This window comes from Otolemur garnettii, unplaced genomic scaffold, assembly GCF_000181295.1.
Source record: "Otolemur garnettii isolate 467f Iridium unplaced genomic scaffold, OtoGar3 scaffold00008, whole genome shotgun sequence".
NCBI classification, from domain to species: domain Eukaryota; kingdom Metazoa; phylum Chordata; class Mammalia; order Primates; family Galagidae; genus Otolemur; species Otolemur garnettii.
This window is the reverse complement of record NW_003852403.1, coordinates 3148617-3161613: the sequence shown is the minus strand read 5'-3', so window position 1 is coordinate 3161613 and position 12997 is coordinate 3148617. Positions and strand designations below refer to the sequence as shown.

General features: G+C 37.5%; 1 pseudogene; it reads left to right on the top strand.

Moving 5' to 3' along the window:
- The window catches only part of LOC100952991, a 17502-nt pseudogene extending 7430 nt beyond the window's left edge, over positions 1–10072 (top strand).
- The last annotated feature ends 2925 nt before the right edge of the window (positions 10073–12997 follow it).

The window sequence follows — 12997 nt, the reverse complement described above, 5'->3', positions numbered from 1 at the left end:
GAGGGAGGGAGGGAGGGAGGGAGGGAGGGAGGGAGGGAAGGAAGGAAAAGGAAAAGAAAGGAAAGGAAAGGAAAGGAAAGGAAAGGAAAGGAAAGGAAAGGAAAGGAAAACTAACATGTTTCTGCTCCCATCTATCAGAACTTAAAGTGCAGTCACAGAGATTGGATAATCATAGTAGGCACCTCCATTTCAAAAGGGGGGAAATGGAAGGCACAAAGCACTTACTACTTGTAATATTTCTAAAACCCCATTAGACGTAATGTTGTTAACTCTTCTTTAGGGTCCAATTCTGTTTTCTGGGAAAGAGTCTCTATGGTTTTGTCCCCACTCTGTGAGTCAACCATCTGTTTCCACAAAAAACTTCTGGTGTTCACAGCTGACTGGTCTCTGCATCTTGTCACCTCCTCTTAGTACATCGTGGACCCTTCCCTTTTTTGTTTTCTACATCCCTTTCAGTCTAAGTGATTAGATAATGTTGGCTTCCTTTTGAACAGATTATAATTCACTCCACCAAAAAAAAAAAAAAAATTACAAAGTTCCTAGTTCCCTGTGGGGTTGATGTGGAACTCCATTAGTGTGCTTGGACTCCATTAGTTTGCCATAGCAAAGCACCACAAAGCTGCTGAAACGACAGAAACTTATCCCCTCTGTGTTCTGAAGGCAGAGCCTGAGATGAAGACATCAGCAGTCTGCTCCTCCCCACCCCACTGGCCAAAGATGGCCAGTGGCTTGCTGGCCATCTTTGGCTTGCTTAGCTTGTACATGCATCACCCTAATCTCTGCTGCCATGTTTCCATGACATTTTTCCTGTGCGTCTACCTCCAAATTTCCCATTTTATAAGAATTCTGGTCATAATAGATTAGAGCACACCCTAATGATATCACTTTTACTTGGTAACAAGCTCATCTCCAAATAAAATCACACTCTGAGGTAGCAGGGGTGAACGCTTTCACACGTGAATGGGAGGACACAATTCAGCCTTTAACAGGGACATGGTGCTTCATATTCTTAGAAGCCCTCTTTTATAATGGACACCATCTACAAGGTATATGCTTAATCTCAGAAAGCCGAATCTCTCTAAGATCTTTAAAAGTCTTATAGCTATGCCCCTGATTTTATCTCTGCCCTGAGATCAAATTTTACTGCCCTGAATTTGAACTTCGCCTTCAGGACAATTCTCACTTGGGAGTCTTTTGCAAGGTAGAATGACCATTCTGAGCTTTCTATATTCAAAGTTCTGCCTAAACTAAATGTTTAGGAGAAACTAAATGTTTCTCTTTATCTTTTTTTTCTTGTATCTCTCTGCTCATGGATAGCTAGAAAAAGTGACTTGGAAGTTTTGTATATTACCTAGAAGTTTTTCTGTCATGAGTATTTGAGGCATCATATATAGTTTTCATGTCCCCACGGGCAATAGTGCAGTTACTGCCACAGTATAAAAATAGTCTTTGTTCTTTTCCCTCCAGCTTCCCAAAACATTGTCTTTATATTCTCCAGGCCTCCACCAGCAGTCTCCATAAGCCCCATCCAACTTTCACTAAACCTCCTTGAGTTTCTTCCAGCTTTCGTTTTTAATTTGGCTTAAAGCCAAGTCACATAGTCCTGTTTTAGTGTTACAACAGCATCCCATTGCTGGGACTGATTCAGATACCGTGATCTGTTGATACACAGCAAAATGCTCACAGAATTAGTGGATAAGAACAACTATTAATGATGCCTTGAAGTATTGTGGGTCAGGAATTTGGGCAGAGCAGGGTTGCCCAATGCCTTGTGTCATTAACTTGGTAAATTAACTTGGCAGCTGGTCTTATCTGAAATGCCTGTGAGAGTTTCACCAACATTTCTGATACTCCTGTGGGGATGGCTGGAAAGCTGGGCTGACTAAACCCCTCTTTCTTCCAGTGTATTTCAGGGCACACCCATATGGGTGGCCTTTCTTGATGCCTCACCTTCCTTCTTATGTGGTGGGTTCAGGTTTGGATAGGCCAAGGTGGAAACTGCCATTATTCGAAAGGTGTAAAAAGAAAGAAAAAGAAGTCATTTTGGGCTTCCATAAAAGGACAACAGCATAGAATTTTTGTCTCGTTTCTCATTCCTGTTTCTCAGGACTGTTTCTCATTCCTGACCCCTATGTCAGAAAGTAACATGACACTGTCTTAATCTTCTTGAAATCTTATAAAATGTAATGCTACTCCATTCACTGAGACCCGTTTCTATCTTTGTGGTAGATTGTATTATTGGCCCACATCTTTACCCTTTCATTTATTGAAGCCCTTTGTTATGTGGCTTTTATGCTCCTCCCATAGAAATGGTACTTTTCTCTGTCAGCTAGTGACATAGGCCATGGACTTTAAACAATGGCAAGGAGTGGAGATATCAGCATGTCTGTTCTGATCTAAGGCTCAAGAGGCATTTGTGCTTTTACTTATCTTGTTCTAATGCCATCACCACGGGAAGGACGTGTGCCTGATAGCCCACAAGAGACCAGGAGAAAGACGAGATGCTCACGCAGCAGAGGCTGTGTGACAAAGTGGACAGCCAGGCTGTTATAGCTTGAAGCAGACATTCATTAGCTCACCTTAAACCTTGTAAAAAGAAATGCAGATATCGTCTTATGTTCTGAGATTTTGTGACTCTGTGTTATGTAGCATTCCTAAGCAATATATTACTGGTACACATTCAGTGGGTGGGAGATATACTCAGAAAAAGTTCAGAGCACTGCTATGTCAATAAGATTTCTAGGGGTCCAGTGGTCTGGGGTATGACGAACTATTCCTTTGGAAGAGAAAGGCAAGTTACCCAAACCTGCTCTGTGTACCATCGAGATGTATAAATTCTTGGTGAGTCTCTTCATGGTGGGGGAGCAATACAGATGTTTTAGCTTCACAACGATGTATGTGATTCCAACAAAATGTTTTTATAAGATCATGCACTAAAAATAGCAGATGCATTTTGTTACTTAATGTTCTATTTCACTTTTCCCCAGTCCGTTCCCTGCTGTTTATGTGAAGATCACCAGAAGTAGCAATTTCAGGTTTCTAATATTAGGAGAACAAAAATGATTCATCTTTGGTAACAGAGAAAATGATGAAAATGTATGTGTTCCCATTTTGGAGAACCTTAGCTTTTCCCCCAGATGAAAGGAAGATAGGTGTTGAACCATAAAAGGAGTAAACTGTAAAAGACGTCTTCTCTTTGCCCCTCAGATCTATTCTTCACCTTTCCTTCTTCAGCTCACTACCAGGGCAGCTGAATTCACAGATACTTGTGTATCAGTGGGCTTTCTTTTCCTCTGCCTTCCGATTGGCTTCATCCACTGAGAGTTATTTCAGGTAATTGGGGGGAGGAGAAGATGTAGTCTTCCCTACTCCCTGGCTTCCTTTTATCCAAGTCATTTTTCAATTTCTTTGAATTTTTTAATTAATATTGGGTACACAATTGTTATATGTATTTACAGGGCATATGAGATCTTTTAATATAGGCATACAATGTATAAAAATCAAATCAGGGCAGTTGAGGTACCCATCACCTCAAACATTTATTATTCCTTTATTTTGGGAATATTCCAACATGGATGAAAGAAATTAAAGAGGACATTAATAAATGGAAAGCTCTCCCATGCCCATGGGTTGGAAGAATCACTATTGTTAAAATGTCCATACTACAGATTCAGTGCAATTTCCATCAAAATACCAATGATATTTCTTCTTTACAGAAATAGGTAAAAAATAATTTTCAAATTTACATGGAACCACAAAAGACCCAGGATAGACAAAGCCATTCTGAACAAAAAGAACAAAACTGGAGACAACACATCACCTGATTTCAAATTATACTACAGAACAATAGTAACCAAAACAACATGGTGCTGGCTTAAAAACAGATTTGTAGGCCAAAGGAATAGAATAGAGAACCACAAAATGAATCCACACTGTAAACTTATTTTGGATAAAGGTGCCAAGAATATACACTTGGGAAAGGATAGTCTGTTCAAATTGTGTTGGGAAAACTACATACCCACATGCAGAAGAAACTAGACCCCTATCTCTTGCTATGTCAAAAAATCAACTCAAAATAGGTTAAAGACTTAACTATAATAACTGAAACTATGAAATTATTAAAGGAAAATATTCAAGAAACATTCCAGGACATCCATTTGAGAAATGATTTCGTAAGCAATACATCAAAAGAACAGGCAACCAAAGGCAATATTGGACAAATGGCATCATATCAAGCTAAACAATCATCAACGTGAAACAACAACCCACAGAATGGGAGAAAATATTTGTAAACAACAAATATTAATGACTGAAATATGTAAGCATCTCAAACATCTCAGTAGGAAAAAAATCAAATAATCCGATTTAAAAGTGGGCAAAAGGTCTGAATTAACATTTTTTAAAAAGAAGACATACAGATAACCAACCAGTATATGAAAAAATGCTCAATATCATTCACCATTAGAGAAGTGAAAATCAAAACTACAATAAAATATCATCTCATCTCAGTTAATACAGCTTTTATCAAAAAGACAAGAAACCACAAATCCTGGCAAAGATTTAGAGAAAGGGGAACCCCCAGACGCTGCCTGTGGGAATGTAAATCAGAGCAAACACTATAAAGAGCAGTATGGAGTTTCCTCAAAACACTATACGATGAGACCAGAAATGCCACTGCTAGGTGTATAATCAAAAGAAAGGAAGTCAGTACATGGAAAATACATCTGCATTTCCACACTTATCACAGCACTATTCACAACAGCCAAGGTCTGAAATCAAACTAAGTGTCCATAATGGATAAATGGATAAAGAAAATATGGTGCATATGCACAACAGAATATTGTTCATCCATAAAAAGAATAAAATCTTCTCATTTGGAACTGGAAAACATTATGTTAAGTGACAAAAGCCATGCAGAGAAAGATGTATTTTTGCACCTTCTTATTCATATGTGGGAGCTAAAAATTGAAATAACTGATCTCAAGGAGATGGGGTGATGCCTCAGGGAGAGGAAGAGGATGGTTACTAGAGGCTGGGAAAAGTGGCAGGGAGGTAGGGGATAAAGTAGGGATGGTTAATGGTAAGGAAAGGGATTTAGAGAGAGAGAGAGAGTGAACAATATTTGACAGCAAAACAAAGTGGCTATAGCCAATAATAAGTTACGAAATACTTTAAAATAATTTAAAATTATTTTGGATGGACTATTTCACTTGACCTCAAAGTTCCCTCCTTTATGTAAGTCTCACCTTCAGAAATGTGTTAACACTCCCTCCTCTCATTCTTTTGGTTGATAATGACATTGCTGCTGTTGGCTGCAGGATACTGAACTACCCTTGTTTTTTTCTTCCCTGACTTCTATAAATGGTCACGTTGTACACTCATCCACATCAAATTACCCTAAATTCAGTTTGCCATTTGTTATCTAAAGGATATTGGCTGTTTCTGCTCTCCATGTTTGATAACATGATTGATCCTTTGACTGTACATTTTTATAGAAAGCACGCTTATTCCTATGCCCTTGGGGTAGAGTTGAATAAGTGAAAGAAGAAATGCATGAGGAAAATTCTCCTCTAGAACTCTGGGCAGCATTCTCAGTATCCAACCAGGGCACCACTCTTTTTCTCTATATTCCTTTTCTTTGTCTTCCCAACGCCACCGAACAATTGCTGGCTTCTTTATGAGTTTCAGCAGCAGGTACACCAAGTCCAGCTTCAAACACCAGTGAGTTTTATTCTAAAATATGCAAAATCCCAGGTAAAAGAAAGGTTAGCCGACCAAAATGTTCCTATCCTTTGTAGTTTCTTAAAACTCAGCAGTGTCTTGCAAGGCCCTACTAATCTAGAGGATAGTAGATAAAACCTTATTTATATCTTCACTAAACCCTTGGAAGTGATATTCACTGGGCCATGAAAGCAAAGAGACTCAGGTGAGGACAGGAAATTGGCCAACACTTCTGGAAAGTCTGAGTCATAGGCAGCATTAACTTTCATAAATAAATACAGGGTGTCTATACAGTTCATGTACAATTTAAATGCACACGAACTTTATGGACATCCTAGATATTTCCAGATTTAGATATGGCAGAAGGCCTAGACTTCAATGCATAGTGACTCAGGAAAATTCACATGATAGAACAGCTCAGACATTTGCACTTTTAAGATATTTTCCCAAGGAAATTTCTTTAATCTATCTTCAAAAAGCACAACATTTTGTGGGCCTCTGGCATAGAGCAAAGATGATCCTGGACTCACTGGTGATACATGAAGACTTCAAATCCTCTCTTCTCTTCTTTGGTTTTTTTGGAAACCAAGTCCTAGTCTGGTGCCCAGGCTAGAGTGTTGTGGATTCAGCCTAGCTTACAGCCACCTCAGACTCTTGGGTTCCAACAGTCCTCCTGCCTCAGCCTCCCAAGTAGCTGGGATTACAGGTGCACACCACAACACCTGGATAATTTTTCTATTTTTAGTAGAGACGAGGTCATGCTCTTGCTCAGGCTGGTCTCAAAGTCCTAAGATCAAGGGATCATCCCACCTCAGCCTCTCAGAGTGCTAGGATTATAAGCATGAGCCTGGCACCCCACCACTTATCCTCCCTTTTTGATGGAAGATGCAGAACCCCTCCTCCCACTATCAGCCTGTAAAATGGCCCAAATGCTAGTGAGATAGAGAGCCACCAGAGTTCTCATTCATTGCTATGGGAGATGAGCAGGTCCAGATGGCTAAGGATCAGTGAGCTAAGGACTCTGAATGAGATGTGGGGAATTGCAAACAGCAACTACAGACTTCCTCGGGAAGCCTGAGGTGGTAGAACACGTGAACAGAGAGCTAGAATGTGCATGTGAAGATACGTCCAGTGTCATCAGGGAAGAGCTGGGGCAGTCATCTTGGGGAAGGAGACGGGAACCAGAGAACAAGTTTGTTGTTTTAATAGATGGAAGATAAATGAAGGTGTGTACAGGCTGAAAGAGAATCAGCAAGGAAAGATGTTCAGTGAAGGGCTGGGAGACACGGGATGGAAACCAGCTATTCTAACAACTTTAGTAAGATGAAGGAGATTTTCAAGTCTTTAATGCAGCTCCTCTGCTGAATAATTTGCTGCCCCCTCTCTTTTATAAAATGGTTTTTATTGGCTTCAGTTTTTAAAGAGGACACTTTATGGCTTTGTCTTCATTTCTGCCTTAGCCTATGGCCAAGAATAAAAGAGAAAATCCCTGATTTGTCCTTGTATAATTAAAATGACATTTAAGGAACATTTAAGTTACATCTGCAGTGCAGCTAGTTAAGAGAATAATAATGAGTAGAATATGGTTATGGACTAGTACATGTATTGAACAAAAATCATTGAATAAATGGAGTATGTACACTATGTGGTTAAAAGTAAAGGTAGTGTTGCCAGACTTCGAAAATAAATTTTTATAAACTCATTCTCTTACTTGTTTTGACAATATTTCGCTTTTAGCCTTAGATCATCTTCAATAAGCATTTCATTTACCTAATGAAAAACACATTTAAAGTAATGAGTACACAGTGTTTAATTTGCATATGCAAATACATTTAATCAGGAGGAATAGCTGGCAGAAGAGAAGTGTACACAAGTAATTATTTCAGTGACTGCCCACTCCTTCAAGTTTATGGGAAGACTTTATAGCTGGGATTAGAGATTAATACTTTACAGGAGAAAAACACCTCTATGTGGAAAATGACTGTAATGATAATAATAACTACTGGTTGTTGAATGCTACTTAATCTTGCATGCAGTCCATATTTTGTTTCCATTCCACACAATACCTAAACAAGAAGACATGATTATCCTTCCTTTAGAGATGAAAAAACTGAAGGTCATTGAGGTGAAGCAGTTTGGCCAAGGTCATATATTTAAGTAACAAAGCTGGGATTCCAGTCTAATCCATCTGAGTCTATAGTCTGAGCCTATTCCACCACCGTGGGTAAAACACCCTTCAATTATCAATTCAAGCTTCCCTATTTCCAAAAGGTATTTTGATAATCATATATATGATATATGTAGTATAGAGTTCCGGACATAAAATTACTAGTAAAAATTGGTATTTCAAAGAATAAATGAATATCAATAAGACTACACGTTTACATGGGGGCTAGGAATGGTTGTTTTAAATCCAATGAAATGTGTAAAATGCCACAGATGGACTTCTAAATATACCTTGAGATTAAATATTAATAAAATCATAAATATGGCGTTCAGTTTCTAGAGTTTGTTCTGCCTATGTATCAATCCAATGGAAGGAAGCAAAAGTCTTTATGGATCAAGGTACAACTATAGTTCTAGGATAACACAGAATGTATTGTGGGGGTTAAAAGATGTTCTAGTGTAGCTAGCTAAGAGAATCACTTAACGTGAGTTCACTTGCTATTTAAGGAGATACAGAGAGCCAAAAAGTAAAAAATAAAAAAGCAAACACACAGGTCATGGTTCACATATTCAGCAACAACTTTCCATTTGTTATTTTTATGCATTATAAAAATAGATGAATAACATTCATGAAAATAATTCAAAATCCAAATTTTTGACCCTATATAGTTTCTAAATAGCTCTGAACTCTCTAAAAGTATTATTTTCTTCAGTCTTTACAACACAGCATCTTTTCCAGTTACTTGCAATGACAAATAATTCCAGGTGTATCTTCGTATTGATTTGATTCCAAATCTTTGTAAATATTCTTTTGTGTGACTAATCATCCCTGATCTTACCTGGAGAAGTATTGTGCTTGACGATTTAATTTTACTTGGCAGGTATATATCTGACACCTCAGTTTAAAAATCTCAACTTTGACTTCCAATTATATTTTACACAAAAGACTTCCTAACAACTCTTATACTTTTAAGTATAATTATTGTTGTTGTTTTTGTTTGGCCTGGTAATTTACCAGCTCCCTTAGGGTAGAGTACGGTTGTGTTTTTCGTAGCTTATTCCTTAGTATCCATCATAATATATAATTATATATTAGGAGCCCAATAAGAATTATTGAATTAAACAATTAATGGTTAAATACAAAGCAGAAAATCTGACACCATATTTTCCTTGTGTTTCTTTCTTTCCCATTTCTATGGTTATACAAGTATATACATTTTTATACAGTTACAAGATGCATTTGCTTGCTTTCATACTCCTTTGTGTCATTGGCATTCATGAATGCATGTTAAAGTCTGGGAAGGTTATGCCCTATCAACTTGATTAAAAACAAGGTAGGTATGTCCAGCTCATTGAGGAGGCCAGCATGATGACGTAGAAAATGACACTGCAGCCATGGCACTGGAGCAAGCTGGAAAACTTATAGAAAATATACATCCAGAAAAGCCTATACACTTACATCAACAGAGAGATAATGTGTTTGAAATGAGGAACGCTTACCACAGGCAGTTAAATTACCAGGAACAGCCTCCAGATTGTTAGTACAAGGATGCTGGTTTGATGAGGCGGCACTCTCTATCCAGAAAGAAAAAAATATTAATACAGAAATTGAGAATTATCCAACATGTTATAAGAAAATAATTGCTCAAGGGCAACTCCTGTGGCTCAAAGGAGTAGGGTGCCGGCCCCATATATATACTGGAGGTGGTAAGTTCAGACCCTGCCCTGGTCAAAAACTACAAAAAAAAAAAAAGAAAGAAAGAAAAAAAAAATAAGTCTTAGTTAATCAACACAGAAATGACTATGTGGCTGTGGAAAGAGGTGTCTGGGAAAGGTGCAGCATTACAGGGTTTATGGCGAAGCCTGTGCTGTCCTTAAACAGCTGGAAGGTCATGACCAGCAAGACCAAGATCAAGTGTCGGCAGTCTGCAATTCACTGCTTTTCACATACATGGAGAATGACTGTGGTAAGCTGGGTCTGAGCTTGGTGCTTCCAGGAAGGGGTATCAAGAAGAAATCACCTGCAACACCTTAGGCCAAGTCTGATGGCATCACCACCACAGCTACTGACGAAGAAGAAGGCGAATACTCTGGAGGACTGTGCTGGTATTTTGCTGGCAGAAAAGCAAAGGGGAGAAAAGGGAAAATCCTGAAGTGCATTTTCATGGACGTGGGCCTTGTTTAAGGCCACCCACACTTCACTGCATTTATGACTATAAATACTAATAAAGAATAATTATTAGTTAAGAAGAAACACAAGGTAGGTACAACAAATTATCAGAAGGAAGACACAGTCTCCGATAAGCTTTGAGAAACTTATTACTGCCCGGGAGGAGCAACTTGAAGCCCTAGGCATTGTCAACATCTATCATTTAGAAATGGTCTGTAATTTTATACTTTTTCCCATTGGAGTATGGAAACTAATATGCTTTATTGCTTCTTTATTTCATTATGTGTGTGTGTAGTTTTTGATTAGCGCTATTTAAAAAACAAATGAAGAAGAAATCAAACGGAAACATTTATTCACAGATTCAAGTAAGTGAAAAGACTTTCTAGTCTAATTTCTTTATAACTGCCAAGAGAACCCAAATTATTCATAAGAATGTAATTATTTACTTCATTGCTTTGGGTCCTCATTTTGTCCACATCAGACATAATGCTGGATCACTAAACTAGAATTAATTTTTTTTTAATTTGTGTAGCAAGCAAAATAATGACTTTTCAAAAGTGCCATGTCATATGTCATAATTTGTAGAACCTGTGAGTATGTAGCATTTACCTTGCAAAGGGGACTCTGCTGATGTGATTAACTTAGGGATCTTGAGATGGTGAGATTATCCAGTTGGGCCCAATGTGATCATAAGGGCCCTTAGAAGAGAGAGGCAGAAGAGTCAGAATTAGAAAGAGCTATGAAGAAGAAAACGGCAGGTCAGTGACATGATAGAGTCTTGGGAGTACTGCACTGCTGGCTTTGAGATGGAAGAGGAGCTACAAGCCAAAGAATGCAGGTGGCCTCCAGAAGCAGAAAAAGGCAGTGAAATAGATTCTCTCCTAGAGCTTTCAGAAGGAATGTGGTTGACAGCTTGATATTGGCCAGCCCAGTGAAGCCCATAATAGATTTCTAATGTTTAGAGCTAGAAGATAATTTCTTGTGGTTTTAAGCCACTATGTTTTAATTTTTTTAATCCTAGTGCATTAGGAAATTATTATATCTGTGTGTGTGTGTGTGTGTGTGTGTGTGTGTGTGTGTGTGTATGTGCATGTAATTTCTCCAAAATAAAAGAAAGTCATCCTGATCTTTTGTCTTTGAAAACACTTACAACCTGCACTGGAGCCTAACACAGTTCTTGCATAAGATATCAAAAGAGAAATACCTTAAGCTGGTATGCAGGAAAAGAATGTTTAATGGTAGGAGCTGGGTGCTGCTTGTAGGTTACATACTTTCATTAAGGAGATAATAAAATCAGCCCCAAGGAACATTTAAAAATTCTGTAGGGAAGGTTAGGTATTACAGGCACAATACATAGCACTAGAAAGGCTTAGATAATAAAAATGCTTGGAATATATAACAAAAAAGTATACTTTAAAGTCAAAAGTGTCTGCGTAGCAAAGATTTCCACCTCCATCCACGACCCAGTAACGGATACCTGCATCGGATACCTGTGTGCCTTTCTGCCACAAACATCATCAAACTGAATGGAATATGAAACAACTATTTTCAGGCAGTAAAAGCAGACAGTATATTTTCAATAATCCTTGAGAAAAAAAGAAACTCAAGAGTTAAGTCTCTATTTACCCTGCCTCTCTGATTGAGGGCACATCTCCTCCTGTGCTGTACGGTGGAGAAGACTAACTAGAGGGATACCTTTGCTAAGTGGAAGGACAAAGCAGACCCCCACGAGCTATCAAAGAATAAAAAAAAGCCTTCAAGAATCAAAAGAAATAATTGGCCAAGTACACCACTGCCTGCCAGAATGCAATATTCTCAGGAAAGAAAACAATATAATCCATAATATATACAAAAGAATTTCAATATTTAGTGTAAAATATATTATTATACTTTCACCTAGACATATAAGATAAAGAAAAATGTGATTCATAATCAAGAACAAAACCCAGATGATACAAACCAATGCCTAAAAATTCAGAAGTAGAATTCAAAAAAAAAAAAAAGAAAAGAAAGAAAGAAAGACAAAGAAATCTTTGCAACAACCATCATGAGTATATTGTAGAACCTGCAGGAAAACATGATCGTCATGGTCATGAAATGTGAAAAGGCAGAGAATCTTGGGGAAAGTAATGCCCAGCACTGGAAAGGCTCAGATAATAAAAACAAACTCCCAATATAAAACAAAAATCTAGAATGGAAAAGTACAACACTTGAAATGGAAAATAATTCTATATATGACACGACAAAATAATCAGTGAAGTTGCAGATAGATCAATATAAATTATCTAAACTGGAGAGACAAAATTAAAAAAAAAATGAAAGGAGCTTAAATTACCAGTGGAACAATAGTAAGCAGGCTGACAGGTAAGCAGCCTAGAGTCCACAGAAAGCGGTGGTATAGGACCTGTATTGAGATTTTTTCACAATATGCATTCTGACTGCAGTAGAGTTAAATCATATGTTATAAACAAGGACAAATGTAGAAAATGTAACTGTCTAAATTTTTTAAAAGCACACTACTGAATAAATAATTTATGTATTAAAGATGAAATGGCAATAGAAATTATAAAAAATGCATTAAATCAAATAACAAAAATAAAGCATTTTCAAATTTTTAGTAGGTAGAAATAACTAAAAGTTTAAAATACTTATATTAGAAAATATAACATGTCAAGTATTTAGTATTGGCTTTAGAAAATGTGGAGTAGTTTAACATATGCAAATCCATAAATGTAATTCACCATATCAATAGAAGCAAAAACAAAGATGGTAGGATCCTCTCAATAGATGCAGAAAAAGCAACTGACAAATTTCAGCACACTTTTTTAATCAGAGCACTTAAGAACATAGGCATAGGTGGCATATTTCTTAAGCCGATTGAAACCATCCATGACAAACCCACAACTGGCATCATATTGAATTGAGTAAAACTGAAAGCTT